The sequence below is a fragment of the Vicugna pacos genome, chromosome 2 (genome assembly GCF_048564905.1).
Source record: "Vicugna pacos chromosome 2, VicPac4, whole genome shotgun sequence".
NCBI lineage: Eukaryota > Metazoa > Chordata > Mammalia > Artiodactyla > Camelidae > Vicugna > Vicugna pacos.
The window spans coordinates 59,025,224-59,044,893 of NC_132988.1; the positions used below are offsets into that span (position 1 = coordinate 59,025,224).

At 35.9% G+C, this 19,670-nt stretch overlaps 1 protein-coding gene and 1 long non-coding RNA gene across 6 annotated transcripts in view; one reads left to right on the forward strand and one right to left on the reverse strand.

The window, feature by feature from the left end:
* Positions 1–19,670, forward strand: part of SNCA (synuclein alpha) — a 113,937-nt gene that overhangs the window by 71,142 nt on the left and 23,125 nt on the right. The window lies entirely within an intron of this gene.
* Positions 4,103–19,670, reverse strand: part of LOC140686450 (uncharacterized) — a 266,956-nt gene continuing 251,388 nt past the window's right edge. Inside the window, exon 6 of one of the 2 annotated variants that reach the window (XR_012060285.1) lies at positions 4,103–4,164. This is a non-coding gene — a long non-coding RNA (uncharacterized lncRNA). Of the gene's footprint in view, positions 4,165–7,999; positions 8,100–19,670 lie in introns of those variants that run through there. The other variant, XR_012060283.1, reaches the window with a different exon arrangement.

Sequence of the window (19,670 nt, forward strand, 5' to 3'; positions counted from 1 at the left end):
AAGGGGTTCTAATTGAAGGTCATTGTATTATCCTTAGATAATGTTAATCTGATTAAAAACAAACCTGTCACTGAGCAGAACTCAAAATAACAAAGCCATTTGCCACATGTGATCTTTTAAAATAGGAGTTCTCGCAGTTAAGTGTTCTGTCACACTTGAGAGAATCCAGGTCCCTGAAGATTTAGACAAATGCTCAGCTATTATTGAACCATCTCCTCATAGACGACTTAGTAAATGTTTGTTTTTGCATCAGATAATGGCTCCTGCTCCCCATTACACACATGCACGCACGCATGCACGCACTCGCTCACTCACTTTCTTCCTCAACAGCTTATCAAGTAAAGAGGAAGGCTTGGATTTCTGACTGTGTAATTAATGATATCACACAGCTACCTCTGATCACTCATCACACTGACTGACTTTTACAGTTTCAAAGACACTGAAAACTGTACGTTTATTAGGAAATAAGCAGTTTTCTGAAAGAAGTTTTATTGTAGTTTTTAAATTACTTAACATTTATTTTTACCTCATGTTTTATAATATTTGATAATAGAATTGACAAATTCAGTTTTGAACTCAACTGTTTAGAATAACTATCATAGCAATGCCCTCATGCCTAAATTTCAGATCTGCCTTCCCTGCCATAAACGTTTGGATTGTAATGGGTACCATGGCCAGCGCCAACAAATTTCATGTCAGGATTCATTGCATTACAACAGGCATTGTTTTAAAGCCTATTTGTAGCCAAAGCTGTCAGTTTTAATTCAAGCATACCTTAAAGAGTGACACAGAACAGTGAAGTCCAACCTTTCAGAACACACACATATTGTTTTTATACAAAGATAGCATTGCTCTTTCCTGGTATATTATATTATGCATGCATTCCTTATAGTCGTAGAATTTTTATAAACCATTTCAGCATCTCTGAAATAAATGTCTACATCTATATTTTAATCTTTCTCACTCCATCAAGAATGTCTTATGTAGAGATATTTCTGCAAGTGTGTATACTTGTGCTTAAGAGATTGAAGGTGAAGAGAAGTGATAAACCAAACCCCCAGTATAAATATGTGAAGTGTTGTTTAAGGACAATAGACTGAAATGGCTCCAACAAGAAATATATTTATCCAGTCCGGATTGCCTTAGCCCAAGTGAAGATCTTTTTCCTTTCATATATATGTGTGTGTGTGTGTGTGTGTGTATAAAAGGAAAAAGATGTACACACACACACACACATATGTACTTGATGTAAAAAATTTTTATTGATGTACAGTTACTATGTGTACAGCACAATGTCCCAGTCATACATATACATACATGTATTCATTTACATATTCTTTTTCATTAAAGGTTATTGTAAGATATTAAATACAGTTCCCTATGCGATACAGAAGAAACTTTTAAAATCTGTTTTTATGTATAGTGGCTAATAATTGCAAATCTCAAACTCCCAATTTATCCCTTCCTACCCCTTTCCCCGGGTAACCATAGATTGCTTACTATGTCTGTGAGTCTGTTTCTGTTTTGTAGATGAGTTCACAGTGTCCTTTTTTTCTTCTTTTTTTCTTTAGATTCCACATATGAGTAATATCATCTGATATTTTTCTTTCTCTTTCTGGCTTCACTTAGAATGATGGATCTCTAGGTCCATCCGTGTTGCTGCAAATGGCATTATTTTATTCTTTTTTATGTCTGAGTAGCATATACTTGATTTTATTGAATGACTATCTGGCTTTATTTATTATAGACACAAAATTTCTGTTTCTGGCCATCTTATAATTGGTGCCTAAAAGATATTTGGAGAATAATAATAAATAATAAGTCATTAGAATAAGAACACGTCTATACAAAGGCCCTCTTTATCTGGGCGTAATTCATTATTTTGAGTTGCCAGTAGCGTCTAAGGATGACAGGCACAATTATTTGAATAAACCATTATGTTTATTATTAGAACATTAGGTAATTTTTAAGCCCAAATAATGCATAAAAATCTTATATTACTATTGTTATCAGATATTGATTTAATATTCTTTCCAATTATTCCACTTAATTTTTGGCTTACCCTTTTGTTGAATGTCAAGATATCACAGGTCAAAAGTGGGGAAGGCATATTGAAAATTTTAAACAACTATGCTTAAAATGAAAACAAAAGCATTATTTGTAAATATACTTACTACATTGTCATCTAGGGCTTTTAAAATACATTATTCTTATAAGTCTAGGTTTCTTATAATATTCATTACAGTTGAGCACATTAAAAGTATATATAATTGCTTTTAATTTACCTTTGAGAATACTAAATTAGGGTAGCTAACTCTGCAGTCCACATTTACGTCCAAACATTTAATTTTAGCCATTTTGTAGGCTCCCTAGAGAACGATCTACCATTTACTCTTTAAAAATGTAAGGAGTAGATGACAAAGGGCATCTTTCAACTTTCCCTGAACTCTATAAACATCTTTCTCTCCTTTTTTGTCAAGAGTTCTGGAGGACTGTAGTTTAAGTCTCACAAAGCATTTAGGAGAATATTTAAGCTTAAATAATTTTAAAGCGGTTATTTTCAGGACAAATTAACATTGTATGTTTTGAGGTCATATGTGTTCTTAAGATTTCAAGTTATTGGTAAAATAAGATTTCCTTTATTAAATATACTTAATTTAAATTATGAGAAGTATCTAAGTGTTCACACTTTCCCATGCTAATAATCATAAAAAATTTTTTTACCCTGTGGTCATATAGAGTATACTTCACGTAGGTTTCTTTTTTGTATTAAAAAAAAATCATATATTTGCCTTACTTAGTAAAACTGATGAAATAAAAATAGTATAATATTAACAAATATATGCTAAGCTATTTTCTATTTAAATTTTATAACTCTATTTAAAACAAGCATTTTAAATCTTCCAATTTATCTCACATGTATATATTTGTGAATTTTTATTTTCAACATAGGTAACTTTTTAGTCCCCACTGAATAATTTTTAACATGGGTCTACAGGTAGTGCATCATTTTTGGAAATTTATCATCATAATCACAAATTGCAGTTGCCTGCGCTCCAATTGGAGACTAAATGGATGGCTGAATGTTGTTACTTTGAACCCCCCACTGCTGTGCAATATGGCCACACAAGCGAGTATAAAACCTGTCTGACTCACTCTCAGTGCTATAAATGTTTTAATAGTTTCCTTGGAATCTGGAATTGGAGCTGTCCACAGACAGTGCCGTTTCCTTTGAATCTCATTATTGTCTCCTTTACAAGTTAATTAATAAAAACTTAGCTGTTAAATTAGCACTTGATGAAATTTACAAAGCCTTACTATTTTGATTCTGTAGGTGAATAAAATTCTTGGAGAAATGAAAATCTTGATCAAGTTCAGGAATACCCACACATATCAAACACATTTTTAAAGTTTAAAAACTTAAAAAATTACTATCTATTTTTAAATATGTTAAATGTGATTTAGGTATAAAATACCATTTGCTTTAACGTGTTCCCAGATTAAAAAGTAAATGCTTAACTATCTGTTTTAAATGGCAATCCTAGTGATTAAAACAGCAATTTGCTTGTCATATTTCAGTTAAAAATAATTTTTACTATCCATTATAGAATGTATAGTTTTTTCATCGACTTTGGTGATGTTTCAAGTAGTTAAATTTATTAAAAAATAATAAAAATTGTTCCTATGCTCTGATGAATTTCTATATAAGCTAATTTGTTTCATATTTGGGAAAAAATCTAGCTACTGGCCACAAACTCTGCCACATGCACTTGCTTCTCAAATGCATCCTATTAGTCCCTAGGGAACTAGGAAAAATATAAAATAAAATACTTCATGATAGTCCATTAATACCACAAGGAAAAAACAGATACTGGAAGCACATGTTGCACTGACAGCATCATATGCATGCAAGTGACAGCATATTACTACCATCAAATCAGCTGCAATTTTCCATGGTTGAGAGTCAAATGAAATGCTTAAGTGCATTGAGTAATTGGAGTTAGAGACTAATTACGGCTAGATTTATGGCTGTACTAAGTGAAACTAGCTAGAAAACAGACAAAATTCCCTGACCATACCAAGTCTGACTGTTGACTCACCTTAAACTTAGAACATCATTTATCCTTACTTCTGTTTGACAGCTTGCCAGTATCCATTAAGTAGCTATAAGGAAAGGGAAAATCACTGTTAGTGCATGACATTGGGAATGATTTGTGGCTTTTGATAATTCCTGGGTGCTGTTATCTGGTTTAATATAGAGACAGATCTGTAACTGCTGATAATCACTGACTGTTAGCATCCCAGGGGTCATTTACTTAACCCAAGAAGCTTTGGACTTGACAGCCTGAAGATAAGTATTTGATGCCCCTCCATTGCAGAACTCCATCGGCAGGGCCTAAACCTCCCCTCACGGTCTCCCAGTGATTTATTACAATCTCCAAGGGTGTCTCCTGTGTGCTTGAGAACAAGTCTGCTCACTTTCATCTGCTTTGTTTTCCTTTTTGGAATCTGTTGCCCCCGAGTTACTGAGGGAGGAATGGAGCAGCTGCCACCCTTGTAAGTGACCTTGCCTCTTGTGCCCTAGTACTTCAATTACCTCAATCAAAAGAGCACCTTCAGCATTTGCTGCAGTTTTCACTCTTTCCCCCTAGCTAAGATCCCTAGAGCCGGCGAGGGGGGAACAGATACTGTTTCCCCTTTTGCACCTCTACATCAGTGTTTCCGTTCTCTTGAGACCGCCTCCCTCTCATTTTTTCCTCCCAAACAAAGCATTACAAAATAGATGCACAGAGAGCATGTAGTGAGAATAAAAACCCATTAGCTGTTTGGATTCAGTCAGTCCAGATTACGGAATGTTTATACAGGAAGGTCTCATTTCAGTTGAGATTGGAAAAGCAAGAAGGGGCCAACCATGTGATGAGAGAGAGAATGTGTGGGGTTGGGGTGATTAGAATGTGGGGCAGAAGGATCCAAGGCAGAACAGGCTGACATGAAGGCGCTGAGGGTGGGAGAATCTGGTGATTTTAATGACATGAAAGAGACCAGAGCGGGTAGACTATAGAGGAGGAAGAAATGGAGGCTGTTGATACAAACTATTTCAGATTGTATAGTATAAAGTTTGGAGTTATGTAGAGGCTGTGGGAAGGCCTTGGAATTTTATGCAGATGATTAACATTGCCCTATTTATGTCATTAATACCAAAAATGTGCAAGAAATAAACAAAAAAGAACAACAGTGGCACTGTGGTGACGCCTTTGACTACAAAATGCTATATATCAATTTTCACAATGTGAAAACTTCCTAATGTAAATTTAGATATGTATGAATTTATAAACATTAAGCTTTATTGGGGAACATTGCTGAACATGGATTTATTGCATGGATGCAACTTAACCAGTGGGAAACATCTCAATACCTATTAAGTTAATGCATGCACATTTTTTGTGTTCCTGAAATGCTGTGAAAAGAAATTGTTAGGTAATGTACATAAAATACCAATTTTTTTTAAAGAATGTAACTCTGTGAATAGAAAAATTGTAACTGGTAGGTCCTGACAGCTTCCAAAGTCATCACTCAAAAGTGAACATGGAATTTGATTATTGAAATGGCTCAGATACAGCCAAGTTCTCAAAAGCATTCGCTTTCATAGTTTTCTTCTAAAAACAAGGACTCTTTAATTTAAATTGTCGAGTGTCCATCTCAGAGAAGAGACATTTTAAATCTGACTGTATTTTGTTTTGGGAAAAAGACAGTTTTTATAACTGTATTATATGAAATGACTGATATTATACTTAAAAGGAATATCATTCTACTTGTGTCTTAGAATTATGGGTCTGCTTGTAGCATCCCAACCATCCCTTTGTTGAAGGTTGTCAGATCTTCAGAGCACACTTTAATAGTAGATGTTTCAGGGCCAATTGTTCATTTCATGTAAGCTTCTTAGAGTAACAGACCATTGCCACAAAAACTGGATACTTAGTACAAAATTTCATTGTTTTGTTCATGTTTCTGTTTTTCAAAAGTATGTTTTTTTCATACTTTAACCTCAAATACCAATTTCTCTTGACTTTAAGCAATAAAGTTCAATGCTTGTTTCCTCTCTCAAAATATCTCCCTCTCCCTCCATGAGTTTTATACTTATTCACTAAGGACTATTCCAATATCGGATGCTGTTATTGTCTGTGTGTCTTCCTGGAACAAGTGTTAATTAATCTCATTGGGTGTGTGTGTAAACTGGGAACGTGGAGGGGAAGATGAGTAGTTCTCTGGGGAGTTAGCCTCTTCCCTATAGGAGAGCAGACTGGTGCTCTTTTAGGAAAAGGTTTTGAGAGGGGAAATGAGTAGCCACTTCCCCAGGGCTTCCCCGATGATCAGACCCCTTTATTGCTTTAGATGTTCTGGTTTTTGTCCTTCCAAGGCCACTTGATTGGCTTGGAATTGGGTAACCGTTGTTCTTGTTCATATTTTGTACTTGTACTCTTCTGAAAAGATGCTTGGAGTGAGAGGAGATACATGCTTTCTCTGAAACCACCAGAGTATGTAATACATTCCAAATAAAAAGGGAAATGAAAAAGACAATACAACTTATAAAAATAACTGACAGCAACACTCCGTGCAGTGTATGTTTTTTTTTAAAATCCACCTATTCTTGCTGAGTTCCTAATTAAGGAGTCAGTATATTGAGTATGGCTTGGAGATTTGGAAGATAGTTCTTTCTTTTTTTATGTATTTACCTTTTAAGTATGAAAATTTTCAACGAAATCTATTTACCTAATTTAGGTAACAGATTATACTCCTTAGGAAGACTATAAATATGAGCCCAAAATATTTTGAGTTTTTAAATAATCTAAAATTACACAGAATGTTAAAACTTAAAGAGGAAAAAACAATTCAGTAATCCTTCAGGTAACTCTCACAATTGGTCTTTCTATAGTGTTAATGTATAGTTTTCAAAAAGTAAAAAAAAAAAGTTTCACACAAAAATGAAATGAATACATAGTAAAGATTTTATTCAACTGATTAATATGGAAAACAGAAAGCTGGTAAGACTGGTTCAAAGGAGAATTTGAGGAAGAAAGATTCATAGAAACAGTGAGTCAGAGGACTTCTGAAATGAATTGGCTAAATAGATACAAAACTGGTAATAGTTTACTGGCCAACGAACTATAATCTTTGGGATTACATTTCCTACTGGACAAAAACTACGATTTACAACTTCAAAGTATTGGGCTCTAATCAGAAAGTTAATCATAGTCTAATGCAGATGTTTTCTTTTAGGTATTTTAATATTCATTGGTGAACCTGTTCAAAGTAACATTTAAAGGAGATATAGTAATCCTTTCTTTAGTCTCAAGTTTTTAATTTTCTTGTGTGTGCAAGTACTATGAAAATGTAAGTAACAATAGACATCACATAGACCCTAGGCCCCTCCAAGAAAGCATTCTAGTCTGATATATGTGTATGTGGTTGTGTATATGTATATTTACATATGTATTTGTGTGTGTGTATTAATGAAACTAAACATGCTAAGAGACTGATACTAACTACTTTTAGAGCAGGTGGTATGCTCTAAAGAGAGATGTTAGGGAAATGAAACAGTGTTATAATAGTGGCTCGCATTGTATTCAATCTTTTTTTCCTTTTCTAAACCATTTAGTAGAAGTCAGTTAGAAGATACTACTTTCTGAGAAATGTGGCAAGATTTAAAGTCAAATTTAGAGACAACGAGAGACTTACGAGTAGAGGGTAATTGGAGAAAGTTTTTTTCTTCAATATTTCTTGTACTTGTGTTTGTATCATACAGTTAAAAAAGTTCCCACCCAATTGCTACATTTGAAATGTACTGCTCAGATATACAGGATACAAACTGTTAATGAATTCTGCTAAAATCTGAATGGTTGAGAAGATACAAATATTTTCTCATTTGCCTGAATTCCAACCATTAAGGTAAACGTCGGTAGATAGCTTTAATACAAGTAGCACCCTGGTACGCATAGATGCCTAAATACAAACCCACACATATTCAGGCTTGCTTTGAAGGCCTTGGGGCTTGGTCGTTCAGATACAGCTCCTGGAGCCAAGCTTCCTCGTTCCACTTCCTACATGGTGAGAGAATGGCAGTAAACTAGTTATGTCCGTAGAGCGGACCTCATCCTAGCACCTACCTCCTAAGGTTATGGTAAAGCCTCTAATAAGTACCTAACAAGTGGTAAGTTTAAAAAAAAATTATATGTATATATACACCACACATATATAAAAGCTACTATTGTTTTCTAGCCTACAAGTTCACTTTATTGTCAAGACACTTTCATTAAACGTTGTTTACACTCATTCATTTTTTGTAATTCTGAAAAGCCAATCTTTTTTAAGTACTTGAAGACTGGTACTTTCTTTCTTTATCCAGATTCCTAAGCTGGTGTGGGAGTCCCCACAGATAACACCAAGAATAGAAAATAGACCATCTGTAATGAGATTTGGGAGCTTCTTTTGGAAGGGAGTGAGGGCAAATGAGGGAAGTTCGCTCTCACTACGCCTTGGGTGATAGAGTCACGGGAACAAGACTTCTCTAGAAGTGTGTACTCTCAGAAAAGCTGGTTATCTTTTTTTCTACCCAGAGAAAATGTTCTTTTCTCAGAAAGAGGAAACTTACAGCCAATGTGTATATAAAATTTTGCAGCAATGGATAAAAAGTTTTCATCTCTACAGATCACCCAAATAGCCCAAAGCGCTTATTTTTTAAAATTCAAATTTCTGTTGGTACATCCCCAAAGATGCTGATTCAGTAGTTAAGGGACAAAGGCTGGGAATCTGCATTTATAATGAGTACCTCAGGTGCTGCCCATGCATACTGGTCTTAATGTTCTATAACTAGCTATGCGTACAAGGTAAATAAATTAAAAACCAAGTGTATGATAACACGTAATATCAAACAATGTGTTTTAACCTATCATACAACAAATTGTGATATCTTTAAGGGATGACAGTATTCTTTCTACTTGGATCTGAATCCTAATTTCTGCTACAAATCACTGAGGGACTCTTATTTTAGAACACTTAAACTGAATTAATTTTTTAGTAACTGATTCTCTGTTTTATCCACTGGTGTTTTACATACATTCATTCAGACATTCATTTAAAAACAAATTTTACTTGGCATTATTTTCTAGGCACTGGGCAAAGAACTGTGGAAGGTAAAGATGAGTATGATGTCATCCTTGATCTTAGAAACCTATAACCCAGGAGAGCTACACCAATAAATTCGAAACAGGGCAGTTTCTGCTGAACTACATCTCTGGGAAAAGTGTTTAGGGGTGAAGAAGAAAGTGATTAGCTCTGATAGAGGATATCATGGAAGAATTCATAGAGGAGGTGCAGTCATTCGATGAACACTTACAAAGCAAGTGCTAGGTGCATGCACTGTTTTGAGATCTAAGAATAAGACTTTTTGGTTACTTCTCTCAGATCCTTTCTATTCTAGTAGAAAAAGGTAATTAAGGAAATTGGTGAGGAAAATGAAGCAGTTCTTATCACTCAGTTTGCTTGCTTTTGGTTGCATTTTTATTTTAATGCAGCACAATGTAATAAGACATCCTCCAAAGTCTTGGAATGAATGCACTTTAGTTCGCATTCCTATAGCCAAGAGCCGGGTTCTCCCATCACTGCATGAACCCAGGAAGGCTCCTCTAGGCAGCTCTGAATTGCTCTGTGGCTAATCAGTTGTCAGCCCGAGTCTTCTCTTGCTAAGCGTTCACACTTCAGAGTTGTGATACAGTGTAAATATAACTTCAGCATCTTGATTGCAGCAAGCACCTGATTCCTATTTCTTTACTAGCTCAATTGAAATCAAACCAGAAAAGTACATAAAATAAAAGTTATAAAATATGTGTAAAATTCATAATGACCTCCTTTAGAAAAACGTACAGAAATAAGATTAAAGCACATTCTAGAGACCTTTTTGAGAATATCTGTACATCAGAAAATTTGGCTGAGAGGCAACCTATTTCTTCATGCATTTCTTCTTTTGATAATGAGGAACTAAAAATACTTAAAGATGCAGAACAGCAACATGTCTCCAGTGATCCTGTCTTAATTACCGTGATGATCTATGCAGAGAAAAGGGACAATTGCAAGAGTCCCTTAATAATTATCTAGCCAAGGGCTCCAGATAATTACAGGAGGAAGATTTTCAAGACACAAAACACCCTGTAAAAATCTGACCTCTCATTTTGATTCAGGCATTTTATTTGAAAAAAATCTTTTCTTTCATGTTGATGTTAAGCTTCACAAAGTCAACCTAATGTCAGATGGATCCCTGGAAATCAAAACATTGCTGACTTCCCAGCTGGAGGACTTCAATATAGTAAATCAAGCTTTTAAAAATCCTATAGTGAGAATAAGAGGATGGAATGAGAAGAAAATCAAGACATTTTCAGGTAGAAATAAGCAGAAATGTGGAGTCGAATAATAAAACATATTCAAAATAAGAAGTATTAACTCTTGGCAAAGAAAAAATAGTCTCAGACAATGATATGTTCCATTTGTAAAGATGATCATTAATTAGCAGTCTTGCTGAGGAAAACATTGGAGAAAATGCTGAACCATCACATTCATGAATATTAAAACCACCCATTAGCAAAACTTCCCTTTTGCTTAATTTCACAACTGATAGTCCAGATAATACTCAGATTTCCCCATTGCAATTAAAAAAAAAAAGCTTAAGCTGTCAGCTGAGTTTCTGGACTTCATAAATTCAGTCAGTCAGAAAATGTATAGATCTTTTTTTGTTGTTGTTAAAAGCCAGCTTACCTTCATGATCTTTTAAAATCTGTTTTAAAAAAATCTCCCATCAGCCCTCTCTCTAACGTGAATAATGGCAGCCTTTTCTGAAAATAATAAACTCAATTTTCTTGGTATGCCTCCAGGTAGAATGTGTAAACCATCCGGGAGATTGAGCTCTCAATTCTAAATTGTCCTCTGTGATACCAGACAAGGACATGGCTTTGTATTAAGGGTCCACAGCATGAAGTACAGCCAGAGGCAACACTGAATTTTCTAAATACCTTATATTCTTATTCAAATGACTGCCATATAAATTAGATTACAAGTAGACAAACGCATAGATGTTATATTTCCAGCTCCCTGTCTTTTTCCTTAGTTATTTCCCCATTTTAGCAGCCTTTTTTCCTCAGGTGCCTTGAACTCCATGGTGGTGTGTGTTCACACTCACCAAGGCAGTTGCCCTACCTGCCAGAAATAGCTGTGAATTTAAAGAGAGGACCAGAGGAGAGAGGTGTGCTTAACACCTAAGGCTGAATAGCTCAGAGTGAAATTGGGATGTCAGTTACAGAGAGATTTAGGGGTAATGAATGTGCTGGTTCATCTTTAAATAATCTATGGAAATGATTTCTGTTCTGAGTGTGGTTAAAATGAACCCATGTCAATCTTGTTCGTTAATTTATTAATTCATTCAGTACATATGGTGCTAGGCCAGGAAAAACATAAAGTTGAAGGTGTAAGTTTTTACATTTAGATACTCCGTGAGCGCTTTTTTTACAGCACCTGTGTGTAACTGGTGCGTAAATGTGCTTTGAAAGTCTCATTTTACAGGTATGTAAATGAAATATGGATTAGCTAATCTGTCAAATTACAATAATTTATCAGCAGTTAATTGAAAATGGCTTCAAGAAGTTGCTCAACCAGCAAATAATATTCTGGGCTGCCTTTTCCTGAAGTAACATATTTATATCTCTTTTGAGAGAAGCATTTACTTAGTTGATCATTGTGTTTTTCACACGTGCTTCAAGGAGCTCTGCGAATTGCTTTGATGTGCCTGAGTCCCCTGTCCCGGGGGAAAAAGAACAATGGGTAGGAATCATTTTTATCTATTTACACAGTGAATTTATTTTTAAGTTTCTCATAAAGAAGTAGTTATTTTATACTTGTGATAAAAAAAAAGTTAAAAATGATTGCATTGTCAATTCTGGGCAGGAATTGTTCTGCTGTGTTAACAGTTAATCTTAGAGATGCTCCAATGTGCTATTTTCTGGGCATGAGCATGTAAGAACACGAACATAGTTCTATCCACTGGTTTGGTTTTTGTTTTCTTTAGAACATCCATCAGCTTTCAGATATTCCAGTTGCCTAGTAAAACTCAACAGAGGCAGACATTCTTTTCCAGGGTAAGTCTGCTGAGTCGGTGAGGAAAGTATAACTGTGTGTACTGGCTCTTCTGCTCTAGCGAACTTTCTAATAAAACCATCTTTGTGCTGCCTACGTCTGGTTTCCACAGAGTGCTCCACACCTAGTTATAGTTTGAGATGTGAAAAATGGGAATGCGAAGCCAAACAACAACAACAGCAAAAGAATGCCAGCCCTAAAAATGTGAGGGTGAGAGAAGATTGTGCAGTTCCCTGGACTTAAAATTCAGAGATATCAAAATTAACCCAAAGTAAGAGAAATCTCAAATGAGGGTGTTGAAACCATAGAAGTTTATATAGAAGGAGGATGCGAAACACATACAATATTCATTCCAAATAATTAAATATAGATTTACATTGAATTGTTTTTAATCTCAAAAAATCAAATTTCAATTTTTTAATTTCATTTAAAAGTGCATTATGCGCAGTCTCCTTTATGTATGTCAATTTTATGTCAGGGTGACTTCTTGTTTCAAAATACTTGGAATTACGTAATTAAATTTTTATTGTATGATATACAAATTTGAATGGAAGGTGGTTTTGTGTACAAATCTGGTATTGTGTATCTGTTTTAGATTTGGCTTTTAGTTTGCATAACATAACTGGGTCACCCAAATTATTTGTTTACAAACTAGCTACGAGGCCCAGGAGGCCAGTCTAGAGGAGAAACTGGCAATAGAACCCTTTGTGGGTAGTGATGGGGTTTTTTTCTCTTTACCTCTTGAGCACTCTTACATTATTGCTGTAAAACATTTCACAATGACCTCAGCCCACGTGAAAGGTTCAGAACGTAGACTAAATCCTTTACCTGCAAAGAAAATCCAGATATTTGGGTGGGTTGGCTCAACTCAAAAGCGATGGTCCCCAGATTCCACATGGCACTCACTGCTGCTCGGCAGTTGTTTTCTTTCTTTCTAATTGATATTTTAGCTTATTTTTCAGAGAACATTATAAAATTTTTCCACTTTCCTTAAGAACACAACCCCACCACAACAATTAAAAACTTGCCTTTAGCATAAGAATGATACGGTTTTGAACCCAGCTCGACTATTAATCATCTTTGTAACTTTAGGCAAATATGCAATCTCTGACATTCATGGTTATCATCAATAAAATGGGATGATTAACTACTTTACAAGATTATTCAGTAAATATAAGTTCCCTGCCCTGCCTTTCCCACTCCTTTCATCAGTATGATCTCATCACTTAGTTTACCTAGGAAAAAAGACTATGTTGTTTTCTCTTGTCTCCATCTAGAACTGTCTCTGTGTGTTAACATGCCCTGCTTCTCCCAAAGTAATCACCTCTGTTCTTGATTCCATCCCTTTCTCTGTCTTTTGAGCTTTTACTCTATGAAGCAACCCCTCTCTGCCTTGTATCATGAAACTCTACTCCTACTGAAATCATTACCAAGTCTTGCCATTTCTTTAGAAAGACAAACAAAAACCCCAAATCCTACTCATCGTTAATCCTGTTACCCTCAAAATTTAATCTCCCAACAGCCTTCTCTACTCACAGTTTCACAAAATGTTGTCTACTGTCATGGCCTCCAATGGTCTTGCTTATTCCTTTTATCTCCTAAAATTTGAATTTTCCCTCCATCTGTTTCTGGATTACTCAACAAACTTAAACAAACAGATGTTTAATAAACACACATGCATCTCCCATGCATAAAGTGCTTAGTACTGAAAGTACACGTGTGGTTCTCTTCCTCATTTTCTTTTTTTCTGGTGCTTGAAACTGCCAGTCATAGTACCAGTCAATTAAAGGCCTTTTTTTATTCAGCTTCTGAAATATTGTTGCTTCCTGTGTTTCATCTCCCATCTCTTACTTTGCCTTTGCTTTGTCCCTCCTTTTCCTGCCTTGCTGCATAACTGAGAAGGTTCTTCATGTGGTACCGGATTGTTTTCCCTCAGTTGCCTCTTTTTCTTAGTTTTGTGAACCCTGATGACGTCCTCAAATGCCTCTCTGGAGTAAATATTCAAAGTAGGTCTATATTTCTGAAGTCTTAACTCTGGTCTCATATTTTCAAATGTATTTATGCAAGCACCTCAGATGCAACATAACACAAAATAACTTTGCCCCCGAAACCTACTTTGTTCTCTTTTTCTTTATTGCTATAATAATGGTCCCCATTTTTCTAGTCAAACTCAAAACTTGATTGTTTTTACTCCTTGTTGTATGTCATTTGCCCACATCCAAGTAGTGTTGAGAGAACAAGTATTTCACATTTCTGTACATTTTGCAAACAAGATACTAACTGCCTAGTGTTTGAGACTATCTTTTTGTATAGTGAATAGCCTTGGAACAGGGAAAGTCAGAAGAGAGTTTCTCTCTCTAAAGCAAAGGACAGATGTGTTTACAGCCTTGGTTAGAGATAGTGTCTCTTTTGGGAGCAAAGGAAAGGCATGTTAACTGCCTATTATAGAAGATTCAGGTTCCCTGGGCCCTGGATTCCTCTTCTATAATGCAACCCACTGGCTGTGCGGGTGTCACCTGAACCTCCCTGTGGGAACTGGGACTTGGAGAAGCTAATCAAGAAAATGACGATACTCTGGCTACTGCTTTTATTGTGAAGGATAAAGTCATTTGTCTCTGAACCAGGACTCCAGTGTCTCTGGCCAGCATTCATAACATGTGGCAGGCTAACGTGTTAGCTTGCAGGGAGGATAAAATTTGACTTACCACAGTTGTAAACAACAGTTGCTAAATTCTGTCCATTCAACTTCTACAATAGCTCACACCACCAATCCCTTTGCTCCATTTCCACTCCCATTCTTCTGGTCACCTCTCTTCAGATTATTGCTATGACTAATCCCCTATGTGATCCAGCCATCTCTTCTCCCCTTTTTCCCAAATTGTTCCACACATCGTTTCCAGAACATTCTTCCTCAGACAAAATGTTTACCACATGATACACGGAACAATTCTTGAATATTTAAGACCTACTGAATAGCTTTTAGGGTACTATTCTATCTCCATGGCCTATTCTCCAACCAGACAAAATCACTTCCTTGCCACAATGTTTTGTCCATGAAGTTCCCAGTCTGACCAAAATTTTCAAATCCGGTTCTGATAATGTTTCCTTTAGCCAGAAGTAATCACACCTCATTCTGAATATTTTACTTTTACCTTCCTCATGCCATTTTATCACAGTTTACTACCCCGTGTTTTACTAGCTTTTATGTGCCTCTCATTTATTTATCTAGACTTGCGGTTGCTTGAGGTGAAGGGGCCATGTCTTGTATAGCATTGTACATTCTGCCATTCCTGATATAATATACTATCCATAATTATGTTTATTGGGTTTATAGTGCTAATTACTTTTGATTAGTTGAGTAGCCTAATATTGGCAATATGATTGCATACTTGGTAACATAACACAAAATATACAGTCTTTGAATTAGCCTGCAGAGAAACAACATTTGTTGTATCATAGTTTTTATCAAAATTTGGAGATGTTTATTGATAAAGAATATCACAAAAATCATTGTTACCAGGTCCCTTCTTAATATAGAACAACATTCTATATTTGCCTTCCAAAATCTTATAGCCCTTTAAACACAAAACATATTGCACATTTTTGGAAGCAAGTCACAATGCTACCAGCTACTGTGACCTACTGTCATAAATCTAGTCCCTGACTACAGTGGTTCAACTTACAATTTTTTGACTTTCTGATGGTGTGAAGGTAATACACATTCAATAGAAACCATACTTTGAATTTTGATCTTTTCCAAGGCCAGCAACATGCAGTACCATACTCTCGTGGTACTGAGCAGTGGCAGCAAGCTGCAGCTCCCAGTCAGCCACATGACCGTGAGAGAAAGCCACCAGTGCACTTAACAACCATTCTGTCACCCTACGACCATTCTGTTTCACTTTCAGTACAGTATTCATATTATTACATAGGATACTCAACACTTTATTAAAAAGTAGGCTTGTATTAGATGATTTTGCCCAGCTATAGGCTAATGTAGTTGTTCTGAGCACATTTAAGGTAGGCTAGGCTAAGCTGTGGTGTTGGGTAGGTAAGGTGTATTAAAGGCATTTTTGACTTAGGATGTTTTCAACTTTCATAGGGTTTATCAGGATGTAACCTCACTGTATGTATGTAAGATCTGTAGTAATGTTACACTGTTGGTATTTGCCATTTCTAAGATCTCAGTACTCTATATCCACCACCCTCTCCCCCTGACCCACCGACCCATATTGTATTTTTTATGTGGAGGTTATAACTGATAAAGAAGTCTAGAGTTTCATAGGTACAGTATTTACCCTATTGTGAGGTTGACCCAAAAGCCTACAAAGGACAAGTCAGGGCTTTTAATATATATCTTGTTTAGCTTCAATTATGATAAGCTACTTATTGCAAGGATAAGAGGTGCTTCTTTACCAACATTATAAATATCAAGAAAAGTATATTTATCTTCAAGCACTGGTTCTGTGAATCTTTCTCACCCTTGGTATGGTCTAAATATAACACTGCTTCTGCTTTAAAGTCTTCAGTTTAAGACAGAATACTGTACTTGTAGCATTTGCACTGATAGCTCCGTAGCATTTGCTTCTTATCTGTGTCACTAGGATAGGACGTACCCAGGATGTAACAGGCCCAACTAGCATGCAGTACAAAAGGCTTCAGCTGCATCCTAGGCAGCTGAGAGAAGGGGAACCAACGGTCAGGCTTACGCACCAGTGTGAGAAAGGGAAAATACTGCAGCTCATCGGACAGTCGATGTGGCTAGTCAACGAGATAAGGCAAAGGCTGCCATTCTTAAAATAGATTTCTTTTTTTGTTTCACTCTTTTCCAAGAAAAGCTTTTTTAAAAAATAAGATTAGCAATAAAATGAAAGTAGAACAACAGTGGGTAATATGCATTGAGACAATATTTGATAAACATTTATTGGGATACTTAGGTAACTAAGTACTAAGGCCAGTCCAGCGCTTAGCAGATGCTCAGTAAATATTCAGTGTTGTTATGACTGTGTGCTGGTCATTCTAGGCTAACTTATGTATATTATCTCATTTAGTACAACACTCTGAGAAAGGTTTTATTATTACCGTCTTCCAGCTGAGACATCTAAATTGCTCAAAATCTCACCTGGACCATCTGCCACCAGGTCAATATGCCACCAGATGCCATGCTCTTAAAAGCATATTTTCTCCTGGACTTCCAAACAACAGGCAGTACGCAGAGTTGTTGGAGGAAGGGGACTATGACACAAGATATTTAGAGTGATTGTGTAGCCGTTTTGCTTCTCAGCAGTGGCAGAATTAGGAATCATCCTCAGTATATAGGTTTCCAGCACACACATAGAGTCATGTACCCATCCCACCTAATCTTTGAGACTGCTGATTCAGTTGCGGCATCAAATACAGAATATTCTATGTGTTTTGTTTTTCCTCTCTCTGATACATAACTCAGGAGCTTCCATGGAATAAAAACCAAAGAGAGATAGAAATGAACCAAAATAAAGAAGGGAGAATAGTTGAAAAAATAAATGCAGAACTCTATATTGATTTACTGTGTGGTCAATAATGTAATCCAGAAATAATGGATGCTTTAAAAGTAATTAAAAGAACACAAATAAACATTTAGTGTTTAATTAAAGGAAGAAAAAAGACATTAGACAAAGCAAACACTATTCATTTGTTGTGATGAGGAAATAATCTTTTATTCTTCTTCAAATCCTCTGTGGAATGATGCAGTCAATAAATGTATAAACATCATGACTAAGTGTAACATCTGCCATAGACTTATTGGATCATTACTTTTTATTATGAAATTCAAAATGAACTTGTTGCAGGGACTTGGGAGAGAAGACAATTTCCAGTGTAAAGCTAAGAAAGAGAAGGCCTGTGACCCAGGCAAAGCTTTGTTGGTTGTTCAGAAAGAGTGAAGAGAGAAACTCAAGCAATGTTTCAAACCATTCTGAAAACTGTAATTTCTCTGACACATATTTAAGGGACAAAATGAACAATTTATTTCTGACAATTTCATCATCTTTATTCTGTTAGAACCACTCTAATGAAAAGGCCTAAGCCAGAAAAAAAATGCTATGCATAGAATTCATAATAAGGTATTTTACCCTGTAATAAAAAGTTAATCAACTTACTTTTTGCAGATTTAATAACCATGTGGTTAAAATTATTCTCTCTCTGATTTTTGCCCCTGTAAATAGGTCACTCACATATATATATGTCAACAGTTCTTTCAGCCTCTAATTTTTTTCTGATGAAAGTGGTGACAAACATTTAGGTAGTAGTAGAGGTAGCACAGCTATTTACTCATACAATACTACACGTTGCATTTTGAGAGTTTTAAGTTTTTGAAACTGAATTTTATCTTTTGTAAGCAGATCAACTTAATGTTTTAATAAGAATTTTTTTGTCAAGGAATTGGATAAATGTACTTCACTGTAGTTAGGGCTCTGGAGCTAGACTGCCTATGTCTGTTCATTCATTGAAAAAAATAAATAATTGCAGTAACTTCTACAAGTTGTTGGTTTCTTAAATGAAATAATGCATGTGAACTCTTGGAACATTTCAAATACAGAGTAAACACTAAATAAACTTTAGCCATGATTGTTAGCCCATGTCAGAGTAAGATGAAAAATTAAGCATTTAACAATACTGTATCTGAATAACCTTTTAAGGATATATCCAGCCCATTATCTTTCTTGATAATCCTCAAGTACATTCTGTCTTATTCAGATCTGTTGAGACAAGGGTAGAGAAAACTTGATCTGAGTAACCAAAAGAAACTAACAACCACGACTGGTGCGACAAAACAGTGGTAGAATTTCCAGTGTAGAGAAACTGCAACACCCTTTGAAATTGACTGCTGTGGTCAGCAGGGCATTGTTCCCTGGGCGTTCACTGTCTCAGATGCTAAACAAAGATATTTCAGCTGGAGAGCTGAGATCCTGGTGAAGTTTTCCTCTAGATCTTGAAAGCCTTGCATGTGGGCTGTTCCCAGCAGCATGGAGACTGCTGGAACCTCAGGTTATCACAGGTACGTGACAGTGCTGTGTTCCAGCTCTGCCTTTCTTACAGCTTCTCCCAAGTCTTTGCTCTCTTAGATGAAAGAAGACAAATCTTGTTCTTTAAGAGTCATTTTCTGGGTTTCACATGCATTGGTCTTGAAGCTATTGCCTTCCCTCTCTGCTTCTGAGCCCCATGGGTTCTCTCCACCTTTTTGTGTATGAGCAGTTAGTTTTGTCTGAAGTATTTTCTCCCCGTCAGGTATTAACACCAGTTTCCCATTTGTTTTTGAAAGCAAACACCTGAGCCTTGGCTTGCTATGCTCTTGATAGCAAATTTCCTCTTTCTCAGAAGCCTTTCAGCATTTCCTCAATTCCCTAAGATACGGAAGCAGACTCTGTTTCTTTGTCATAACCTACACTCCCCACTGATTCTTCCCCCAGATGTTAGCTTTAAGACTTGCCTCCAAATATCAATGCATTTGCAAA